The 25,000-nt window shown below is 44.1% G+C and overlaps 1 protein-coding gene across 1 annotated transcript in view; it reads left to right on the top strand.

The window, feature by feature from the left end:
• AAMDC (adipogenesis associated Mth938 domain containing) overlaps positions 1-25,000 on the top strand; it is a 55,072-nt gene that overhangs the window by 19,520 nt on the left and 10,552 nt on the right. The window lies entirely within an intron of this gene.

Below are 25,000 nucleotides of genomic sequence, written 5' to 3'. Positions count from 1 at the left end.
GTGATCAGGGAAGTTTTTGTGAAAGAGGTAGCATTGGATATGGACTTTGAAGGAGGAAAGGGCAGCGTGAATAAAGGCACTGAGGGGTGAAAAAAGGGCAGGGGCAGGTTTAGAGAAAGCATGAGGGTCAGCGAGGGGAGGAGATGGAAAGGAGTGTTCCTGCTGTAAAGAGAGATGGGGTCTTGGTGCCCTTGGTTGGGATTCTGAATGTAACTTCCCCTAAAAACAACACCCCAAGCAGATAACTGGGTATTCAGAAAGACTATTTTTGCCTCCCCATCAATCAGTCAGTCAATATTTGTTAAACACCTACTGTGGGGATACAAAAAGAGCCAAAAGATAGTCCCTGCCCTAAAGGAGTTCACAATCTAATGGGATCCTCAAAACCTAGTCTCACAAATGGATGAATTATCGCTTTATCCTATCCCACCTGAAGAGACCCTAGCTTTGTTTTCATGCCAGAGCCCTTGCACCAATTCCTAGAAATCTGAATTTGCTTCTGAAATGTAACTGAAACTTGGTTTAATCCTTTTCTGTAGTCATGCAGACACACAGTTAACATCTGTTGATGATCCTTTTAATACCTGGGCCTTCATGTTCTCAGCCCCCATGACCTGCAACTTCAGTCTGCTTCAGTGATAACGTGTGGTGGTACCACCTTAGACCTCAGCCTCATCTGAAGTTGTTCCACCTTCAAGATCCAGTACTCTGAAATTCCCTTCTTTGGTCATCCTCCTGACCTTCCATAGTTGCACCCCTGAATCTGCTTCTCTACTCTCATTGTGATATCCAGAGTCTCAATCAACCCCTCCCTGTTTTTTTATTTCATTAGTCCAGTTCTGGCTTTTTATCACACTGAATTGTTAGACAGTTCATGATCTCATCCTACCTTCTCCTGTCTGAATCACTCATGCCTGGAACACATTTCCTCCACATTCTTCTTTTCCTTCAAGGCCCAGCTCTGGCTGCCACCACCTCCATGAAGCTTTTTTTGACCTTACAGCCAAAAGTGATCTCTCCCTCCTTGTGTTTTCTTGGATCTCTGTCACATTCTACCTGACATCTGTTTGTATACATGTTATTTTGACTGTAGTAGATTTTAAGGTTTTTGAGGGCAGGGACTATGTCATTTTCCATGTATTCCCAGTGTACTTGGAGGAGCTCAATAAATATTGAGTTGAATTATTTTTGCTTTATTTCTCAGTACCTTCCAAGTAAAAGGGTGCCCAAGAGGCAATTCTCATCAATGTCTTCCTTCTGGATGGGTAGTCTGTGGTGTTTTCCCATCATCATATGACTTTTGTTTCTTCTTTCATTGATCCTTCCCCAAATTTTCTCCAAAATGCTGTATCCCTCTTGTTCTTAGAGTTCTTCACATGAGTATATTTTCTTAATGTAAAAACAATGCTGCTCCACTGCCGCTGCTGTCTATTCTGTTCCTTTTGAATAAGACTTGCCCTTTCAGTTATTTTCCAGTCACAGATCCCATCCTACTAAGTCTCAGGTTGTTTTGTTTTGTTTTTCACCCTGTGTTTATTATGCTGAACAATTGCTACAGAATCATACAACTGTTTCTACTTAGTTTTCTAAGCCAATTATTTTCTTCAGGAGTAGTGTGATGGGGGAGATGTTGTGAAACTATATTGTTTTCTTTATGGGTCAGGGGAAGGGAGAATTACTGATGAAAAACAATGAGGGAAAATGGAATGGAAAACTAATGTCCCTGTAGCCCTTAGTAAGGGGGAAAAATGGTTGATGGAGAATCAGTCTGGGACTGAGAAGTGTCTCTTAGTATTTATACCAGTTTAGCCCCTTTACATCCCAAACTTCAGTGAACCACTGCTTTGTAACTAGAACTAGTCCTACTGCCTGGCAGGAGGAGGGGTAGAAAAGAGAGAGTTCCGAAACCTTGCTCCTAAATTCACTTTCATTGTGTGAGAGACTGGATGTTCAGAAATGGTGTGATCCTGGAACTATTCTGTTATTCAATAATCCAGAAATAATCCAGAATCTAGGTTGAAAGAATCCTAAGAGGTCATCTGTTCCAGCCTCCTGACACACGAATCTCCTTCTTAGTATTTCCAACAACAATTCATGCTTACTTATAATGATAGGGAATACCCTTCTCCCCTAGCAGCCCCTTCCACTGTTGGCTACCTCTGATGGCTCACTACATTTTAGAGTTGGAAGGGACCTCATTGGTTCATTTAGTCTAACTCTTACATGAAAAGAAGATCCACTGTAACCATAAATTCTTATATTGAATTGAAATCTACTTCCCTATTGGGGGCTATCTTCAGTCATCCTAATCTATGTCTTGCCACAGAACCCAGATGACTCCAGAGGAGAAAGTGAGGCTGATGACTTTGCACAGACCTCTCTCACTTAAATCAAATTCAGTTGCAATGGCATCACCTTCCTGATATCATGGTCCTCTTCCAGAACAAAAGACAAACAACAAGCTTCTATATTATTTCCTCTCATTTGTCCTAGACCTGTCCGCTGGGGCCACACAGAATGAGTTTAATCCCTTCTCTCATGGTAGCGTTTCATGTGCCTGAGAAGGTTGATCAGGTCCCCACTTAGTCTTCTCTTCTACAGAAGAGGAAAAGGAAAAAAGACAACACCTTTGAAACTGAGAAATGAAACTCCTTGTTTGTTCTAAGACAGATTGTCTCTTGTAGGCAGCAAGTCCTCTTCAGCATTGCAATTAGTTCTAATTATACTCATATGTCCCCTGCCTTCTGTACGTTTAAATCTTTTTCTAATATGTGATTTTTCATTCAGATACATACTAATGGCTTGTTTTTCTGTTTGTAGAACAGATGTGAATAAGGGACTCTACGTGCCCAACGGGGGAGAGAGATATCAATTGATTTTGTCTAAGTGTGCATAGTAGCATAGGCTTTTACACTGTCATCAGGGACTTCAGAAATGGGTTGGCTCTGCAGAGACAACATGATTTTGAAAAGAGCCTAAAGCCCCCTAACTCTTGGGGGGCCTAAGCATCCATTAGGGCTCCTGAAGACCCTCAACACCTTGAGGATATACCCTCCTGAGGATTTTAGCCATTCAGCAAACTTGAAACCTCCCATCAAAAGCAAAAACTACAGACCCTTTAAATAAGCAAAGAAGAACAGAATTATACAGTCCTGTCTAGGCCACTGATGAGGTGACTGACATATAGTCTCCTTGCTCCACTCGTAGCTTTTAAGGGTTCTAACTCTACCTTTCCCTGGACCTCAGCCTTCCTGAGCCCTGGCTTCCTGACCTGATCTCTCAGATCTCACTCATGCAGCCTAGACTTCATCATCTCTTGTTCTTTACCTACCAGTTAAATATCTCTCCATCCTAGCCAAAAAGAGAACGTGATTTTGGGACCAGTGTTTTATTTATGAACAGGACAGCTTCTTACCTGGTCAGAGTTCTAGATTCCTAAAATATTAAAATGAGAAGGAACATTTTACATAATACAGGCAAACTACCTCATTTTGCGTAAGAGGAAACTGAGGCCTAAGGAGGTAAAGTATAAGTCCAAGTTCACACAGCCAGTGGGCAACAGAGACAAATATCAGGGTCCCAAAACCTCCAACCCAGGTATAGCCAAGAGAACATAAGAAGATTCAAACAATCAATGAGCATTAATTAAAATTCTGAATTAATGTATTAAATATCTACTCAGTGTCCATTCTGTACTTGGCCCTGGGGATACAAAAAAAAATTCAAAAAATGCTATTAAAAGAGGAAGTTATTGCTGACCTTATGATATAGTGTCATCACTGCCCAAAGCCTGATTTCTCTTCACTTCAGACCTCAGGCAGCTCGTGGTGTGCCTAGGCATACAAGATGTCCCCAAGAATGCAGAAAATGCAGAGGAACACAGACACACAGGAAAAACAACCCAGAAACAACAGAGCTACACTCTGCCCTCTCCTCTCCTTTCTTGTCCTTTTCTCTCTCCTCTCTCCATCAGCCAAGTGATCTCCTTTTACCTGCTTTTCCCTCAGAAATGGAAAAAGGTTAATTCAGTTTTCAAGCTTCTTCCCCACAATTTCTAATCAGCATCCGTCATTATAGTGACCAGATTTTAAATACCTCCATGACAGTATGACTTAATACAGGAGGATAAACCTGATGGATCTTTTGTCTGCAGCTCTCTAGAGATCTACCAGGTGTTTACCAGCAGGGTGGGAGTTGGGCTATGCAATCTAGAAAAGGGGGGTGGGGCAGTGAAGGTGGAAGAATGATGATAACCTTGGGTAAGGAAGATAGTGTCAATTCAGAAAGGTGAATAGGGCTAAGAGTAACATTCCTTTAGATCAGGGCTTAAACTTTTTCTATTCAAGACCCCTTTTCATCCAAGAAATTTTTATGCAACCCTGGGTATATAGGTATATAAAATAAGTACACAAATCAAACATTTACTGATAATAAATCATAAAGAAATTTATTTTAAAATGATTCTTTGATATACATATAATTTTACCATTTTAAAGACAAAAGCAAATTTGCATACCAATGAGATGGATGTGCTTGTTTTTATATAAAGAATTAAATCTTGGCAGAATATTTGATACTGCAGGATGTAGAGCATCTTCAGCATTTTTCAAAGTTGACTGATATTTTGATTTCATAATCATCAATGCTGAGAACATCGCTTTGCAAAAATACTTAGTACAAAATGGCAGAAGTATGTTTAGGGCCATTTCAGAAATTGGTGGAAATTGTGCCCTAATCCCAAGGAAAAATTCACTTAACAATTTTGTATGTACAGTAAAAACACTGCAATTCATAACATGCAATAGTCTCAAATCTGAGCCAAGGTGTTTTTGGCAGCATTCGTTGGTGTTGCATGGTGTGATGACATGCACGGTGCAAAGTGCACGTGTTATGTGTTCAGAACCAAGGCTGGTTCATAATGCACCATGGGCAATCGATGCCAGAAACACCTTGAATTCATTATGTGTTTAATTTTGAGTTAATTTTTGGTTGTTGAGTGTTCAGAAACATTTTACTGTTGCCAAATTTTTCCACAACCCCCACCTTCAGTTATGAAATTCCATATAGGGTCACAACCCACAGTTCAAGAAGCGCTGCTTTAGATGATATGTAAGAGTTGTAGTTTGGAAAATAAAACTGATTTTATTGGTAAAGAAAACCAGGAAGAAATAAAGTATGTCAGTGAAGAACAGGAAATCACAGTCTAAGACTTTCTCCCCACTCCTTTCAACCCTATAGAGTATGCCTGCATTCAGGATAGCCTCAGACAAACTAGTGAAGACGTTCTTCTGCCATCCTTTTCCCCCAATGTTCAGTGTCCCTCATGCAACGTACACCAAAGAAAAATGTTCAGGTTTGCCTTCCCTGAGTAAGGAGGGAGGGAAAGGAACAAGCATTTATACAGAGCCTGCTTGGTATCAGACTCTGTGCTAAGCACTTTTTGCAAATATTATCTCATTTGATCCTCATAATAAAATAACCTTGTGAGGTAAGTGTTACTATCTCTATTTTGTAGTCGAGGAAGCTGAGGTAAACAGCAGTTAAGTAATTAGTAAGTGTTTAAGGTCATATTTGAACTCAAGTATTCCTGGCTCCAGGCCTGGCACTCTGTCCGTTGTACCACCCAACTGCCTCTGAGTAGTACTCTAGGCTCTGAAATTTTCTCTCCTACCTTCTTTATCCAAATTCTTATTCCCATCTGAAGGTTAAAGAAACTTGGGGAGTCTTGTATGAACTGGTTCAAAGTGAAATAAGCAAAACTGAGAGAATGACATATACAATAATAATATAATAAAGGAAAATAACACTAAAAGATATCAGAAAACAGATTAATGCATTGACCAGTCTTGCCTCCAGAGGATCATACTTTTCTAAATAGAGAATTGATAGACTGTGTTAAAGAAAAAAATATAAATATAGTACGGTAACATTTACACAACATTTATAGAAATCTTCAACAAAAATGCAATTTGGATCAACATTCCAAAATTTATTGAGTAACCAAATCACTATCCCATTCCCTCCTGAATTACTGACCTCATTCCTAGGAGTTAAGGGACTTCCTGCCTTCCATAGATAACTTAATTTAATTTTCTCAATAGAGAAGGGTAGGTCCTATCACCCATACTTCAGATGGGTGAATACGCAATGAGAGAACTAGACTAGGAATATTCTTTTTTATTCCCTTAAGCCTTTTTATCAAGGAAAGAATTTCTTTCCTCAAACTACCCTTTACTTTTCCAAGGGGCTTTTTCTAGCATCTTGAAAGGGGTTTTTAAGAGAAAAATGTTATTTCTTAATATTTTCAGTTTTACTAAAAAGGAGGATTTTAAATACCTTTCTGCAACTACAAAGTGAAGACTGAAGAATATACTCTCAGACATGATAAATGTGCTGGTTTCTTTTGATTAATTATACTTCTTGGTTACAAGCAAAGATTCTTTTGGAGCAGGGGGCTGGGTATTGGCAAGTGACCAAAATGTTTAAAAAACTAAGCATCAATAAAATACTTTTAAAATTCTTACTCCCTCAGTACTCTAATTCAGGCTTTCATCACCTTCACCTGAACTATTTCAGTAGCCTTACTGATTCCAGCTGCTCCAATCTATCCTCTACCCAGCTGTCAAAACAGACTTCCCATAGTATAGGAGAGGTAGCTGCTTGTTCAGTTGTTTCAGTTATGTTGGACTCTTTGTGATCCCATTTGGGGTTTTCTTGATAAACATACTGGAGTGGTTTGCTATTTCCTTCTCCAGTTCATTTTTACAGATGACAAAACTAAGACAAATGGGGTTAAGTGACTTGCCCAGGGTCACACAGCTAATACCTAAGGTCAGATTTGAACTCAGGTCTTCCTGGCTGCAGGCTCAGCCCTCTGTACACTGTTCCATTTAGCTGCCCCAGAAAGGTGGTGTGGTGGCCTTAATGGAGAGACCTGTCCTTGTAGTCAGGAACACATAGATTTCATGTCTTGCCTCTGATGGATACTGGTTGGGTAACTTCTTAGTACCCCAGACAACTTTCAGACTACAAATCAAAGGACTAGTACCAGTCTCTTTTTGTAGAGGGAATTTCCAGCTATGCCACAGAAATTACAGATTAAGTTCCCTCCTTTCCCCCTCTCTCTAATGCATGAGTAACCAAAGGTTTCTCACCTTTTCAAGAATCCTTAGTACCTTCCTATTTCTTCTACAGTAAAATACAAACTGCTCAGTTGGGTACATAAAGTCCTAAACAGCCCGGCTCCAGGGTTCCTTTCCAGGCTTATTTCACATTTCTCCCCTTTACACACTACTCTAGATTAACTAGCCCACTTGCTGTTGCCCTGACTCAATATTCCATCTTTTGCCTCTCCGCTTTTTTATTGACTGTCCTCTGTGACCATAACACTCCCTCAGTCAATAAGCATTTGTTAAGTGCCAAACGCTGTGCTAAGTTCTGGGGATACAAAAAGAGGCAAAAGACAGCCCCTGCTCTCAAGGAACTTATAATGGGAGAAACAACATGCAAACAAATACTTACAGACAAGCTAGATACAGAATAAATGGAAAGTAATCAACAGAAGGAAGGTACTTGGAATTAAGAGGGTTGGGGAAGGCTTCCTGTAGAAGGTAGGGTTTTAGTTGGGACTTAAGTCAGTGTTCAGAGTGGAGGGGGAAGAGTATGCCAGGCCTGAGAAAATTCCTTGGATTGAAAGATGGCCTGTTTTTTGTGGGGGGAACAGTCAAAAGGCCTCCTTAGCTACACCTTTTAAAATCCTTAATGTTCTTCAAGACTCAGCGTACAAGCTACTTCATCCAAAAAGTCTTTCCTGATCCCCTAGTTGTTAATACTGTCTCCCTTATCCAGTGATCTCATCTATTTATATGTAATGCTACCCAACAGAAAATAAGGTCCTTAAAGTGAGGAACTGTTTTTGTTTATCTTTATGCCTAACACCTAGTACAGTGTCTTGTACATAGTAGGCACCTGATGCTTGTTGAATTTAATTTAAGGGACTCAGTATCCTGATCTTAGCTTGCTACATTAGAAGCTAGCTGATTAACTAATTCACACTAGTATGTGTGTGTGTGTATGATATTATAAATTTATTTTTTTATTTTTAGTTTACCACATTCAGTTCCACAAGTTTTGGGGTTTCAATTTTCTCTCCCTCCCTCTCCTCTCCCTTCCCCCCCAAGACACCACGTAATCCAGTGTAGGTTCTATACATACCTTCACATTGAACTTATTTACATAATAGTCCAGTTGTAAAGAAGAATTATAACCAATGGAATGAATCATGAGAAAGGAAAAACAAAACCAAAAAAGAAGGAAAAAAAAGAGAGCAAATAGTTTGCCTCAGTCTGCACTCAGACTCCATAATTCTTTCTCTGGATGTACACAGCTATGTCCATCATGAGTCTTTTGGAGCTGTCTTTGAACCTTGCATTGATGAGAGGAGTCAAGTCTATCAAAATTAGTCCTTACAGATACTGTTGGTCTGTAATTGTGTATAATGATCTCCTGGTTTTGCTACCCTCAGTCAGCATCAGTTCATATAAACCTTTCCAGATTATAATGAAGTCTGTCTGCTCCTCATTTCTTATAGCACACTAGTATTCCATTACATTCATATACCACAATTTGTTTAGCCATTCCCCAAATGATGGGCATCCCCTTGATTTCCAATTCTTTGCCACCACAAAAAGAGCTGCTATAAATATTTTTGTACATATGGGTCCATTTCCCACTTGTCTGATCTCTTTGGGATATTGCCCTAGAAGCAGTATTGCTTGGTCAACAGGTATGCACATTTTTATAGTCCTTTGGGCATAGTTCCAAATCGCTCTCCAGAATGTCTGAATCAGTTCACAACTTCACTAACAATGTAACAATGTTCCAATTTTTCCACATCCTCTCCAGCATTTATCATTTTCCTTTTTTGTCATGTTAGCTAATCTGACAGGAGAGATGTGGTACCTAAGAGTTCTTTTGATTTGCATTCCTCTAATCAGTAGTGATTTAGAGCATTTTTTCATATGACTATAGATATCTTTAATTTCTTCCTCTGAAAACTGCCTGTTCATATCTATTTTTTAAATTCACATTAGGAAATGTTATATTTTTTTTAAAAAATTCACACTGGAATATTTTATTTATATATTAAGAAGACATGGAGTTCATTGCTTTTGTACCAATGAATGAAATTTCAGATACTGGGGCCTGGGAAGGGGGAGGTGGAACCTCCTCGGTATCCAACAAATCAAACTATGTAAGCATGACACCAGTCCTCTCTGGTCACTTTGCATCATCTCTTCCTTAGTTAAGGCCTGTGTTTCTAGACTCAACAATACTATCTACATGACATTTTGTCTCTATCAGTCCAGAGGGTACTAGACCGTGGGATCTCAGACTTGGAAGAGACTCTAGAGATGATCTAATTCAGCCCACTGTCTCCCATGTAGCTTTCCTTTACAGCATCCCTGATAGATGGATACAAAGGCCAAAGTGGCCTTCTCTTTTGTATACACACACACACACACACACACACACACTTTCCATCTCTTGGCCCAGTGCCTTTCTACTGGCTACTTCCCTCCCCCCTACTCAAAATATGTTCTCTCCTTCTGCCCCACGGCATCCTTCTCTTCTGCCTTTTCCATGGAGCCTTTCCTGATGCTCTCAAACTCTTATGTGTTTGACTGCTTTGTATTTGCTCTCCTTATATTGTTTCTGTACATACTTCTTGCTTTCTCCCCAATAGAATATAACTGCTTTTCAGTGTAAGGGTGCCGCGTTCCCCCTAGGCCTCTTCCTGGGCCGGGGGTCGCGGGCAGTCCTCCCCGGGGGACCTCTTCTGCTCCTACACCGAGCCTTCGGTCGTCACCGGCCGGCCTGGCCTCCACCCAGACCGGAATTCACCAGACAGAACGCCAGAGGATCTCGCTCACGGTCTTTATTGGTACATCTTCCACGGCGACTGCTCGACTCTGCCTCACTTCCCCTATCCCCGTACATTATATAACCTATTGCAGCCAATCCAGTGGCGAGAGCTATAACATTGCCTTATATGGACGGGCTTCATCCTAAGCCGGCACCGCCCAGCGATATACCCGGAAAAGCGTTATACCCGGAAAGCTGTAGTCCCTGCCCCACCCTCCACCCAGCCCTAAGCGGCGTCCCACCCCCACCCAAATCCCAACAATTCACCCCTTAAACTAAAATTAAAAGGAAGAAGGGGAAACATAGGGCAGTGCTCACAAAGCGGAATCAAGATCCAACCAACCTGAGGGGTCCTCCCCCACACCTACGGCCCGCAGGGCGCGGTAACCAACCCGCTGGCGGCGAGAAAGCAGGGAGATGCGGGCGCAAAGAACGTGGACCGCAATAAGCAGGGCGAGGAAGGCCGCCGCAGCAGCCAGGTAGGGCCACCACCGCAGTCGGCGCAAAGGAGCCATTCCAGCAAGGGGAGAGGTAACATTCAACCTTTGAACAGTGAGTGGGTGGAGCGGTACACCGGGAGAAATAAAGGAGTCTGGGAGGCCAGAAACAAGCTCCACGGCATATTTGCTATCTGAAATCACATTAATAGGCGTATCAGGGAACAACTGGAGCGCCTGAAGGATTGCCCACAACTCACTGGGCTGCACCGAGGGATATGGAGAGAGCAGTCGCAGGCACTGTTGCAAATGGGGGATATACAGCGCCACTCTGTGGTCCTTAGAAGCATCGGTAAAAATCTGGGGCCCCTGTACCGGTTGCGGGCTCACCGGGGACGGGGCGAGGGAGATGGGGAAAAGGGGGATGGTCTCCAAGAGTTTGGGCAAAGGGCCGCCGCCCACCGGGACGTCAAGCAGTGTCACCGCCCACGCCCAGGACGCCTGCATCAGTTCAGGAAGGACGGGAACAAGGTACGGTGCGTCCAGGGTGGGCACACAGCCTAGCAACGCTAGGCAGCGACGCCGGGCTGCTATTACAAGGCGAGCCAAAGCGTCCAAGCGCCCCTCCAGCGAGGAGGCCGCGCCTGAAACATAGATCCACTCAATTACTCCATGGGCCTGATACAAGGCACCCCATGGTAATAGGCCGTCTTGCAGGGGCCTAAAATAAACTGTCTTATTTGGCTCATATCGTGTCAGCGCGGACGTGGCTCGAGCAATGATGCGATGCAGTGCATCGCGGGCTGCAGGGGTCCAAGCTCGAGGAGATTTAAGGTCCGTGGGTCCTCTGAGAAGGTCATAAAGGGGTTGCATATCCCTGGGGGGAATAGGAAGATAAGAGCGGACCCACTGCACCGAGCCCACAAGTTTTTGAAAATCATTAAGAGTCTTGCAGCGCGCCTCCTGTAGCACAGGAAAGGGGCGCCGCACGGAGGTCTCCCCCACCACCGAGCCAAGATACTTAGCCGGGACCGTAAGTTGGACCTTCTCAGGATCCAGGAACAGGCCCGCACGGTGTAGCGTCCTCCGAACATCTCTCAAGCAAGGGTCCAACAATTGCTGAGTAGGCGCCGCCACCAGGATATCATCCATATAATGAAGAAGGAGAGCTGAAGGGTGGTCCCGACGGACCGGTTCCAGCACCCCGTCCACATGTCTCTGGCACAGCGTAGGGCTGTTGGCCATTCCCTGCGGGAGAACCTTGAACTCGAACCGCCTGTGGGGACGAGAAACATTAGTAGATGGCAGAGAGAACGCAAACTTGGGGGTGTCTTTCGGGTGGAGGGGAATGGAGAAAAAGCAGTCCTTTATGTCCACCACGGCCAAAGGCCATCCAGCCGGAATGGCCGTGGGAGAAGGAAGCCCGGGCTGGAGCTTCCCCATTGGTAACATAATACGGTTGATGGCCCGCAAGTCCACCAGGAGTCTCCAGCGGCCTTTTCCACCGCGTTTTTTAATGACAAAGGCAGGAGAATTGTAAGGGCTAGTGGAGGGCCTAATTTGGCCCTGAAGGAGCAGACCCTGGACAATCTCCTCCATTACGACGAGCTTTTGCAACGGGAGGGGCCACTGGTCTACCCACACTGGCGTGGCAGATGTCCAAGTGATTCGGGGTGTGGGGGTGCCCGTGTCACGATCAGTGGCCCTCAAGAGTTTAAAGTATCCGGGCCGGACAAGGTAACCTCGAGCTGTGCAAGGATGTCACGACCCCATAGTGCATAGGTGAGACCGGGAACGCACAAAGGGCTAAACTGGCCCTCAAGCGCGTCCCGTCTCCAAGTCATAGGCCTGGCGGCCTCCCATGCCTCCACTACTCCTCCCACTCCCTTTACTGGCTTGCCAGCTCGTCGGCGTGGAATTTGAGGAGGCCACTGGTTGCGGGGCAGCGCGGAGCGATCGGCTCCCGTGTCTACGAGACCCCGCACTGGCTGTCCCTCCACCAGGAGGATCATCATGGGGCGGTCCATTGTGATCTTCTCCATCCAAAGGCAAGAATCAGCCTCTGTGTCCTGGAACGGCACTGCCTGAGCGAGGACCTCACCTGGAAAAATATCAACTAGAATAGGGTGTGGGTTAACTACCAGTAACGGGTCACCGGGGGCCAGCACCTGGGTGGGAACGGTATAGCGGGACTGAAAAGGGTTCCCCGTGGCCAGGAGCACTCCTGCTGGCCCTTGGACCGGGATTTCTATTGCCCCCCACGAGGGAAGGGTGGTTGAGTCTCGGGCCGTAAGGACTGGACCCGGGGGGGGCGAGTTGCCCGCTTTCTCGGCCCCCTGTGCTCGTTTCCCGACTCCTGGGTGGGGTTCCTTTGGTCGGAGCGGCAAAATTTCGCCATATGGCCAGGCTTTCCGCAGCGGAAGCAATTTGGGGTGCCTCGTCCCGACCCGCAGCTTTGTGGACACTGGGCCCGAAAGTGACCCAGCTGACCACATTTAAAGCACCGACGGTCGGATCCGGAGTCCCGGGAGACCGCGAGGCGGTTCAAAGCCTCTACCAGGGCGTCATTTCTCGCGGCCTCCTCTTTCAAGCGATCCCTCCGGTCCCATTCTATGGCCGTCGCCAAGACTTCCATGGGACAGGGAGGAGCGAGGGACATCACCTTTTCTATCATTTGGTCCGGGGTGGCGTCGGGGGGCAAGGCCGCCAGAGCTGTCTTCGCCTCCCCCCGGAACCCCTCTCGGAGGATCTGCTTAATGATGAGTTCCCGGCCCGGCCCTGCAAACGTGCTGTCCACGTATCTCCGCACTCGCGTGGCAAACTCAAGCGCGCTCTCCCCTGGCTTCTGGCGCATATCGGCCAGGCCAGCTGGGGTTCCTGCAGAGGTACGCCCCAGCCTTTGCCATGCCTGTTGATGCACTACCCGCACATCCTCCAGCTCCTGGTTACTAAAAGTGGCCTGTACCCGGGGATCACTGTATTGTCCCCGGCCCAACAACAGGTCTACCCGCCCCGGGGGCCCCCCGGTGCGCGCTTGGAGCGCTCTAGCCTCCGATTCTTTGATAGCCTGGAACGCCGTGTAGTCCACAGGGCTCAGGACCCCCAACGCGAGGTCATCGAAATCACGCGGGGTCCAGACTGTGGAGACAGTCATATTAGAAAGAAGGCGCTGTGCCAACGGGGAAGCGGGGCCATTCTCCTGCACCGCCTGCTTAAATTCCCTAATGGTCTTCAGCGGCAGGGGCTGAAAAACTCGGGTACCATTATCCAGAAATAATGGAAATGCCTCAGAGATTTCTGAGTCCACCACCTCTCCGGACCGCATAGCTTCGCGGATCGCGCGAGGTATCAGAGGAAGGTACCCGCCTGATCTATCCCCCGGGCTGAGCCGCTCATAGCGGCTTTCGCTTTCGCCGTCAGAGTGGGGAAAAGAGGAAGTAGATCTGCGTTCCTGTTCTGGAGGGCGGGGCAGTGGGCGGCCCTCTGGCACACCACCCCTCCCTCGCGCCTCCCCTTCCCCGCAGGAGGGAATCGCCCGCGACTCCTCCCTCGGCCGGAAACCGGCGCCATCTTTGCTGGGTGCGCCCACCGCTCCAAAAAGTCGAACTGCGCCTGAAGCGTGGTAGCAGTTCTCCGAGACTAGTCTTTTCGTCTCTAAAAGGGGCCATTGTCCTGTATGTTCCGCCTGAGGCCGCTCATTTCCCGCCTCCTGCATATCCTCCCAAGGGTACAACGGGGGAGCAGAGGCCGCGGGCCTTGGCCCAGTTACCACCACCTCAGTCAGATCAGTCTCCCCTCCCGGGCCCCCACCGAGCGGCCGGGTCTCCGTCTGAGTCTCTGCCGTGCTGGTGTCCGGAGGAGGCCTGGGGTCGAGCAACCCCTTAATGGCGGCCATCAAGCCAAAGTCCTCCGGAAGAAGAAAACCCGGGCACTGTTTTTGATAAGACAGCATTTGCTGCTGTAAGACCGGAAAACGGTCCGGCTGAAACCCCGAGTGTATGAGCCACGGAGCCACCACCAGCAACTTTTCCACGAGCCGCTTTAGCTGCTCCGTGGAGGCGGACAACCCCCGTTTAGACAAAGCAGTTCTGACCTGTAAAGTTAATAAGTCCCGATCCTCTGGCCGCAGCAAAGGGAGGCTGCGCGCTTGCCCCATCTCCGGGCCTTTCCCCCGTTACCTGCACGGAGAAGCTGTCTGGTCCGCCCTAGTCGGGCTAGTCCCCCCTATCACCGGGGCTCTTCCGGAACTCTGCAACGGTCCAGCCGTCCTAGGCCGGTCCCTGTTCGGGCGCCAACCTGCCGCGTTCCCCCTAGGCCTCTTCCTGGGCCGGGGGTCGCGGGCAGTCCTCCCCGGGGGACCTCTTCTGCTCCTACACCGAGCCTTCGGTCGTCACCGGCCGGCCTGGCCTCCACCCAGACCGGAATTCACCAGACAGAACGCCAGAGGATCTCGCTCACGGTCTTTATTGGTACATCTTCCACGGCGACTGCTCGACTCTGCCTCACTTCCCCTATCCCCGTACATTATATAACCTATTGCAGCCAATCCAGTGGCGAGAGCTATAACATTGCCTTATATGGACGGGCTTCATCCTAAGCCGGCACCGCCCAGCGATATACCCGGAAAAGCGTTATACCCGGAAAGCTGTAGTCCCTGCCCCACCCTCCACCCAGCCCTAAGCGGCGTCCCACCCCCACCCAAATCCCAACATAAGGGTTGTTTCATTTCTTGTATTTGTATCCCCAGTAGCTGGCACAATGTAGAGGCTTATCTAATGCATTTTTATTGAAATGGACATCCAGTCTCTGCTTGAACACTTTCAGCAAGAAGTTTACTTCTTTCTAAGGCAGCTTGTACCTTTGTTGGATGACTCTGATTGTCAGGAAACTCTTCCAGAAAGCTAAAAGTAGTCTTCCCTTTACTTACAAAGACAGGTCTCAGTTCTGTAGTCTTTAATCACATAGAATGAGTCTAATCTCCCTTCGATCATAACACATTTTCAGATATTTAAAGATAGTAACTCAGGTACGCCAGTTATACTATTATTATGGATGAGATGGAGAATGACAGACTAGACACAATAATACAATTAGGTACATTCAGAACTTGTTGGATAGAACTTGCTGGACTCAGAAGATCAGTGATTTGAATAAAGGCGTAAATGGTATGTACTCTTCTCATTTGTAGGTGACACAAAGCTGGGAGGGACAGCTAACAGCTGATTGGATGATAGAGTCAGTATCCAAAACCATCTTGACTGGCTGAGTATTGGCTAAATCTAATAAAATAAAATTCAGTAGAGATAAGTGTAAAGTTTTAGACTTGTATACAAAAAAATCAGCTTCACAAGTACAAGATTAGGGAGGTATGGTCATATAGCAGTTATAGAGAAAAAAAATGAAGGTTTTATTGGTCTGCAGATTTAATGAGTTAGCATTGTGGTGTGGCAGTCAAAAAGATAATGTGATCTTAGGCTTCATTAAGAAGGCTTAGCTTTCAGGCATGGTGGGTGAGAGTCCCATCGTACTCTTCCCTGCTCAGACCTCTTCTGGAATGTTTTTCAGTTCTGAGCATCACAATTTAAGGACTTTGATAGGCTGGAGAATGTGGGGAGAAGGCAAACCCCTCTATCATGTGAGAATCAGTTGAGGAAATTGGACAACTTTGGCCTGAAAAGGTAAGATTCAGTGGAGACATTAATAGCTATCTTCAAGTACATAAAGGGCCAGCTTGTTCTGTGTGGCCCCAGAGGACAAAACTGAGAGCAATGGGTAGAAGTTACAAAGAGGAAATTTTGGCTTTGTGTTCAGGAAAAACTTCCTCACATTTAGAGCTGTCCAAAAGTGAAATGGGTCACCTCAAGAGCTGGCTGTCCCCCACACCTAGAACACTCTCTTTCCTCACCTCCACTTCAAGTCTCAGCTGAAGTTCCATATTTTACAAGAACCTTTTCTCCAGTTCTGCCTTCCCCCGAGACAACTTCTCACCATTCACTCAGTCAGTCAGTAAATACTTACTAGTTGACTTACTATGCTAGGCACCGTGCTAAGTGCTGTGGATACAAAAAGAGGCAGAAGAAAACCCCTGTCCTCAAGGAGTTCAGTCTAATGGGGAGATAACATGCAAGCAAATATATACAAAACAAACTAAATACAGAATAAATAGGAAATAATTGAAAGAAGAAAAACACTGAACTTAAGAGGGGTTAGGAAAGGCATTCCGTACAGGGTGAGGTTTTAGTGCTCATTTAAAGGAAGCCCAGGAGGTCAGTAGTCAGAGCTGAGAAGGGAGAAAATGCCTCAAGGCAAGAGGTGTCATTTTTGTGGAATAACCAGGCGGCCAGTGTCACTGGATCAAAAAGTACATATTGGGGAGTAAGGTGTAAGAAGACTGGAGAGGTAGGAGGGGAGGGGCAGAGCCAGGATGGCAGCTGGAAAGCAGGGACTTGCGTAACCTCCCCTCCCAGGTCCCTCCAAAAACCTATAAAAATGGCTCTGAACAAATTCTAGAGCTGCCAAACCCACAGAATAGCAAAGGGAAGCAGGGCTCCAGCCCAGGACAGCCTGGATGGTCCCTGGGTAAGGTCTATCACACGGAGCTGGGAGTGGAGTGGAGCAGAGCCTAGCATGGGCTGTGCCCGGACCAACCAGACCAGGAGTCGGGCGGAACAGGCCCTAGCACCTTGAATCAGTGAGCTGTGGCAGTTACCAGACTTCTCAACCCACAAACACCAAAGACAACAGGGAAGGTTAGTGGGAAAAGCTGCTGGGACAGAGTGAAAGGAGTTTGCAGTTTGGCCACTGCCCTGGGGGCGGCGGAGGTGGTGCAGCTCTGAGGCTGCTTCCAGAGCTACAGCTGCAGTTGCTTCTGGCCCCAGGCCCACCTGGTGAGAGGAATTAAGTGACGGATCAGAGCAGGAGTGCAGGCCTGCTTAAGATCTGAGTTGCGGTCCGGGTTGGCAGTTCTTGGGGGAGGAGGAGTGCTGGTGTGGCAGAGCTTGCTGTGTAGAAACAGCTCTGAAAACAGCAGCACAACCCCTCAAGCTTGGGACAAAGTACTCTATACTCTACAAGCAGTCATATCCCGACGAAAAACTCAAGGGTCAAGTAGTTGGCTGGGAACATGGCCAGGCAGCAAAAACACACTCAGATTCAGACTCAGACTTTGGAATCTTTCTTTGGTGACAAAGAAGACCAAAACATACAGCCAGAAGAAGTCAACAAAGTCAAAGAGCCTACATCAAAAGCCTCCAAGAAAAACATGAACTGGCCTCAGGCCATGGAAGAGCTCAAGAAGGATTTGGAAAAGCAAGTTAGAGAAGTAGAGGAAAAATTGGGAAGAGAAATGAGAATGATGTGAGAAAACCATGAAAAACAAGTCAATGACTGGCTAGAGGAGACCCAAAAAAGTACTGAAGAAAATAACACCTTAAAAAATAGACTAACTCAAATGGCAAAAGAGCTCCAAAAAGCCAATGAGGAGAAGAATGTCTTGAAAGGCAGAATTAGCCAAATGGAAAAGGAGGTCCAAAAGACCACTGAAGAAAATACTACCTTAAAAATTAGACTGGAGCAAGTGGAACATAGTGACTTTATGAGAAGTCAAGATATCAAACAGAACCAAAGGAATGAAAAAATGGAAGACAATGTGAAATATCCCATTGGAAAAACCACTGACCTGGAAAATAGATCTAGGAGAGATAATTTAAAAATTATTGGATAATCTGAAAGCCATGATCAAAAAAAGAGCCTAGATATCATCTTTTAAGAAATTATCAAGGAGAACTACCCTGATATTCTAGAGCCAGAGGGTAAAATAGAAATTTAAAGAATCCACCTATCACCTCCTGAAAAAGATCCCAAAAAGAAAACTCCTAGGAATATTGTAGCCAAATTCCAGAGCTCCCAGATCAAGGAGAAAATGCTGCAAGCAGCCAGAAAGAAACAATTTGAGTATTGTGGAAACATAATGAGAATAATACAAGATCTAGCAGCTTCTACATTAAGAGATCAGAGGGCTTGGAATATATTCCAGAGGTCAATGGAGCTAGGATTAAAACCAAGAATCACCTACCCAGCAAAACTGAGTATCATGCTCCAAGGCAAAATGTGGATTTCAATAAAATAGAGGACTTTCAAACTTTCTCAGTGAAAAGACCAGAGCTGAATAGAAAATTTGACTTTCAAACACAAGAATCAAGAGAAGCATGAAAGGTAAACAGGAAAGAGAAATCATAAGGGACTTACTAAAGTTGAACTATTTTTTTTACATTCCTACATGGAAAGATGATGTATATAATTCATGAGACCTCAGTATTAGGGTAGCTAAAGGGAATATACATATATACGTATATGTATATGTATACATATACGTATATATATATGTGTGTGTGTGTATGTGTATATATGTGTGTGTGTATATATATATATATATGTATTATACATAGAGGACACAGGGTGAGTTGAATATGAAAGGATGATAACTAAAAAAAATATCAAATTAAGGGATAAAAGAGGAATATATTGAGAGAGGGAGAAAGGGAGAGATAGAATGGGGTAAATTATCTCACATAAAAGTGGCAAGAAAAGCAGTTCTTTTGGGAGGGAAGAAGGGGCAGGTGAGGGGGAATGAGTGAATCTTGCTGTCTCATATTGGATTTTACCTGAGGAGGGAATAATATACCCACTCATTTGGCTATCTTACCCCACAGGGAAGAAGGAGGAAGGAGATAAAAATGGGGGGGGGAGAGGGCAGATAGGGGGAGGAGGCAATCAAAAACAAACACTTTTGAAAAGGGACAGGGTCAAGGGAGAAAATTGTATAAAGGGGATTAGGATGGGAAGGAGCAAAATACAGTTAGTCTTTCACAACATGACCATTGTGGAAGGGTTTTGCATAATGATACGCATGTGGCCTATGTTGAATTGCTTGCCTTCCTAGGGAGAGTGGGTGGGGAGGGAAGAGGGAAGAGAATTTGGAACTCAAAGTTTTAAAAGCAGATGTTCAAAAAAAAAAGTTTTTGCATGCGACTAGGAAATAAGATATACAAGCAATGGGGCATAAAAATCTATCTTGCCCTACAAGAAAGTAAGGGAAAAGGGGATGGGGGGAGCGGGGTGACAGAAGGGAGGGTTGACTGGGGAATGGGGCAATCAGAATATATGCCATCTTGGAGTGGGGGGGATGGTAGAAATGGGGAGAAAATTTGTAATTCAAACTCTTGTAAAAATTAATGCTGAAAACTAAAAATATTAAATAAATGAATAATTGAAGGGTAGGAGGGGAGTAGATTGTGAAGGGCTTTGAATGACAAATAGAGTGTTTTGTATTGTCTTCTGGAGAGGCTATAGGAGGGCTAGAAGACTAGAGGAAGGTGGGACATGATCAGATCCAAGCATTTGGAAAATCACTTAAGTGACTATGGAATCATCCATGGATTTGTGGATTAGAGTGGGGAGGGCCTTAAGGTAGGCAGTCCCACCCTCAGGCTACTTGTACTAGTCAAGGCATGAGGTAACAAGGGCCTTCCCTAGTGTGGTAGCAGTGTCTGAGGAGAGGAGGGGACTTATTTGAGAGTTGTTGCAAAGGTGAAATTGGCAGGACTTGGCAACAGCTTGGATATAGTGATAGAATATAAAGATAGTGAGGAATCCAGGATGACTCCTAGGTTATGAATCTGAGGAATTGGGAGCTTGGTGCTGTCCTCTAGAGTAAGAGGGAAGGTCAGAGGTAGGGAAAGTTTAGGGTAATAAATAATAAGTTCTGTTTTAGACAAAATGAGTTTAAGATGTCTACTGGACATCCAGTTTGAGATGTCTGAAAGGCAGTTGGAGAGGCAAGATTGGAGGTCAGCAAAGATATTGGGGCAAGAAAGGCAGATTTGAGAATCTTCAGCATAGACATGATAATTAAATCCATGGGAGCAGATGAGATCACCAAGTGAAATGGTATAGAGGGAGAAGAGAAGAGGTCCTATGGCAGAACCCAAAGGGGTACCTATGGTGAGAGGCCCTGATCTGCAAGAGGATCCAGCAAAGAAGACAGAGAAGCAGTGGTCAGATGGGTAAGGGGAAAACCAGGAGAGAATGGTATCCTGGAAAAAGAGATTTAAGTATCAAGGAGGAGAGAGTGGTCAACACTATCAAAGACCCTATCTTGTTTACACACAGTTATTTGCATGTTGTTCCCCTATCCCGTGGTTAGACTGTGAACTTCTTAAGAGCAGGGGACTGTTTTTTGCCTTTCTTTATTTCTCCCGCACTTAGCACATCTGGCACATGCTAGTTGACTGACAGACCTTCCTTGGAGGTTTTCAAGCAAAGGCTGGCTGACCATTTATTGAGTACATGATAATGGGAATGCCTTTCATGTATGGGTTGGACAAGGTAGCTGCTAAGGATTCTTCTAACTCTCAAAATTCTGTGATTCTCTAATTTCACCAGTAGGTTTGAAATAAGGTGGGATACTTTCATCAATATCCCTAAATATGGTGGCTTAGGCCACCAAAACTGAGGGTTGAAATTGATGTTTCCAAAATTATTACTGGTGGGGAGACTTGGGAGAAAATCTGTACCAAAAGCTATATAATATTAATTTTAATTATGAATATTACTTATATAACCATGAGTAATTGTAAATCACTTTGTAAAAGCTTTCTTTTAAGCAAATGAGCACAGCAAATTAGTGTTTGATGAAACCAAAGATCCCAGCTGTTGGGGCAAGAACTCACTATTTGGCAAAAGCTACTGCAAAAATTGAAAAGTAGTCTGGCAGAAACTAATCATAGACTGACATCTCATACCATATATCAAAATAAGCTCTAAATGGGTGCATGATTTAGACGTCATAAAAAATTAGTGGAACATAAAAGAAATTAGCTATGGGTAGGTATAGATCTAAGGGTGGGGGAAGAGTTCATGACCAGACAAGGGGTACAAAAGTCCGTGGGAGGTAAAATGGATAATTTTGATTACATAAAATTAAAGAGTTTTTGCATAAACAAAACCAATGCAGACAAAATTAAATTAAAAACAAGAAAATGAGGGGAAATTTTGCAGCAAGTTTCTCTGATAAAGGTGTCATTTCTCAAATATATAGGGAATGGAACCAAATTTCTAAGAATAAGAGCCATTCCCCAATTGATAAATGGTCAAGGGATATGAACAAGCAGTTTTCAGAAGAAGAAATCAAAACTATCAGTAGTCATATGGAAAAAATGTACTAAATCACTAGTAATGAGAGAAATACAAATTAAAACAACTCTGAGGTACCACTTCACACCTATCAGATTGGCTAACATGAAGGAAAAGGAAAAAAACAAATGCTTGAGGGAATGTGGGAAAATAGGTACACTCATACACTGTTGGTAGAGTTGTTATTAACTAGTTCAGCCATTCTGGACAGCAAATTGGAACTATGTCCAAAAAGCTATAAAACTGTTCACGCCATTCGATGCAGCAATACTACTACTAGGTTTATACCCTAAGGTGATAAAGCAAAAAAAAAAAAAAAAAGACCCATACGTACAAAAGTATTTATAGCAGTTCTTTCTGTGGCAAAAATTGGAAACTGGGGGGATGCCTATAAATTAAGGAATGGCCGAACAAGTTATAGTATACAAATGTCATGGAATTCTATTGTGCTATTAGAAATTTTGAAGGCTACAATCTCAGTAAAACGTGAGAAGATGTAAACAAACTTATGTGAATATATTAGCAGAACCAGGAGAATATTTTCCACAATAACAGCAATATTGTAAAGATAATCAACTGTGAAAGGCTTAGTAACTCTGATGAATACAATGATCTACCACATTTCCAAAGAACTCATGATGGAAAATGCTATCCACATCTGGATAGAGGACTGATGGACTCAGAGTGCAGATTGAGCCTATTAATTTTTCTTTTTTTTTCCTCTTTTTTTGGGGGGTGGTGGCTAATATGGAAATATGATTTGCATGACTTTACCTATATAATAAGTATCATTTGTCACCTTCACAGTGGATGGAGGAAAGGGTAAAGGGAGGAAGAGAATTTGGAATTGAAAATAAAATTGAATTCAAAATACAAAATAGGTTAAAAACCTTTCTTTTTCATAATTGTAAGCAGTCATTTAGAAAAAAAAGCTAATATTATCCTGTTAAAGTAAAAAAATTTAAGAGTTACAGAGATGACAGTGGATAAAGGGACAGTTTACTATTTGTACCAATGTTATTATTATGGTATACTTAATTCTCTCTTTAAGGATAGACAATAACTACCTCAGTTTGTATTCACTGAATTCTTTACTGTAAGTATATAATAATAAAAAGAGAATATAATAAAAATCCTGAAATGAGAAAGGATTGCAGAGGAATGAACAATTAATCCAAATAAATCAGTGCAAATGTGAAATCTGTTTAATTTGCTGGTAAAAAGATAGATCATTCTCAGTTTTTCTTATAAATCAAGTCAAAACTGAGGTTACAGTGAAAGTTGCCATCCCAGGAAAATTTTCAAAAATATTGTGTCATGTTTTAAAGTCAGACATAGGCTATCATCAAAAGAAGTAAAAATTGGTTTTCAGGGTGGAGCCAAGATGGCAGCAGGAAGGCAGGGACTCACTTAAGCTCTCCCCCAGATCCCTCCAAATACCTGTAAAAAAATGGCTCTAAACAAATTCTAGAGCTCTGGAACCCACTAAATAGCAGAGGGAAGCAGGTCTCCAGCCCAGGATAGCCTGGATAGTCTCTGGGAAAGGTCTATTGCACAGTGATGGGAGCGGAGCATAGCCCACCTTGGGCTGTGCCAGGACAAACCAGACTGGGAGTTGGGTGGAGCAGGCCTGAGGGTCATGAATCATTGAACTGTGACAGTTACCAGACTTCTCAGCCCACAAAAGCCAAAGACCAAGGAGCAAGTTAGTGGGAAAACTACTGGATAGAGGTGAGAGCAGTCCGGCCCCAGTCCTGGGGGTGGCAGAGCTGTCGCAGCGGGAAGCTCCTGAGGTTGCTTCCAGAGCTCCAGCATTGGCTGCTTCCAGAGTCCCTGGCTCACATAGTGGAAGAAATCAAGCAGAAGATTGGAGCAGGAGTGCAAGGAGTGCTTTGCTGGCGCAGAGGCATATTCTCTTGCTGTGCCCTGCTTGGATCTGGGTCATGGTCCTGGTTGGTGGTTCTTGGGGGAGGAGGAGCGCTGCTGTGGCAGAGCTTGTAGGAACTTTGGAGTAGAAGTAGCTCTGAAAACAGCAGCACAGTCCCTAAAGCCTGGGACAAAGTACTCTCTACCCTACAAGCAGTCATACCCTGAGAAAAAGCTCAAAGATAGAGTAGTTGGCTGGGAACATGAGGAGGCAGTGAAAAAGGACACAGACTCAGACTCTAGAATCTGTTTTGGTGACAAAGAAGACCAAAACGAACAGCCAGAAGAAGTCAACAAAGTCAAAGAGCCTATATCAAAAGCGTCCAAAAAAATATGAATTGGTCTCAGGCCATGGAAGAGCTCAGAAAGAATTTGAAAAAGCAAGTAAGAGAAGCAGAGGAAAAATTGGGAAGAGAAATGAGAGTGATGCAAGAAAACCATGAAAAACAAATCAATGACTTGCTAAAGGAGACCCCAAAAAATACTGAAGAAAATAACACCTTAAAAAAATAGACTAACCCAAATGGCAAAAGAGCTCCAAAAAGCCAATGAAGAGAAGAATGCCTTGAAAGGCAGAATTAGCCAAATGGAAAAGGAGGTCCAAAAGACCACTGAAGAAAATACTACCTTAAAAATTAGATTGGAGCAAGTGGAAGCTAGTGACTTTATGAGAAATCAAGATATTATAAAATAGAACCAAAGGAATGAAAAAATGGAAGACAATGTGAAATATCTCATTGGAAAAACCACTGACCTGGAAAATAGATCCAGGAGAGATAATTTAAAAATTATTGGACTACCTGAAAGCCATGCTCAAAAAAAGAGCCTAGACATCATCTTTCAAGAAATTATCAAGGAAAACTGCCCCAATATTCTAGAACGAGAGGGTAAAATAGAAATTGAAAGAATCCATCCATCACCTCCTGAAAAAGATCCCAAAAAGAAAACTTCTAGGAATAGTGTTGCCAAATTCCAAAGATTCCCGGTCAAGGAGAAAATACTGCAAGCAGCCAGAAAGAAACTATTTGAGTATTGTGGAAACACAATCAGGATAATACAAGATCTAGCACTTTCTACATTGAGGGGCCGAAGGTCTTGGAATATGATATTCTGGAGGTCAAAGGAGCTAGGATTAAAAGCAAGAATCACCTACCCAGCAAAACTGAGTATAATGTTCCAAGGCAAAATATGGATTTTCAATAAAATAGAGGACTTTTCAAGCTTTCTCAATGAAAAGACCAGAGCTGAATAGAAAATTTGACTTTCAAACACAAGAATCAAGAGAAGCATGAAAAGGTAAACAGGAAAGAGAAATCATAAGGGACTTACTAAAGTTGAATTGTTTTGTTTGTATTCCTACATGGAAAGATGATGTGTATAAGTCATGAGACCTTGCTCAGTATTAGGGTAATTGAAGGGAATATACATATATATATAGAGAGAGAGAGAGAGAAAGAGAGAGAGACAGGGCACAGGGTGACTTGAATACAAAGGGACGATATCTAAAAAAGTTCAGTTAA

The sequence above is a fragment of the Trichosurus vulpecula genome, chromosome 2, assembly GCF_011100635.1.
Source record: "Trichosurus vulpecula isolate mTriVul1 chromosome 2, mTriVul1.pri, whole genome shotgun sequence".
NCBI lineage: Eukaryota > Metazoa > Chordata > Mammalia > Diprotodontia > Phalangeridae > Trichosurus > Trichosurus vulpecula.
The sequence above is the reverse complement of the archived record's forward strand: the minus strand, read 5'-3'. Positions and strand labels throughout refer to the sequence as shown.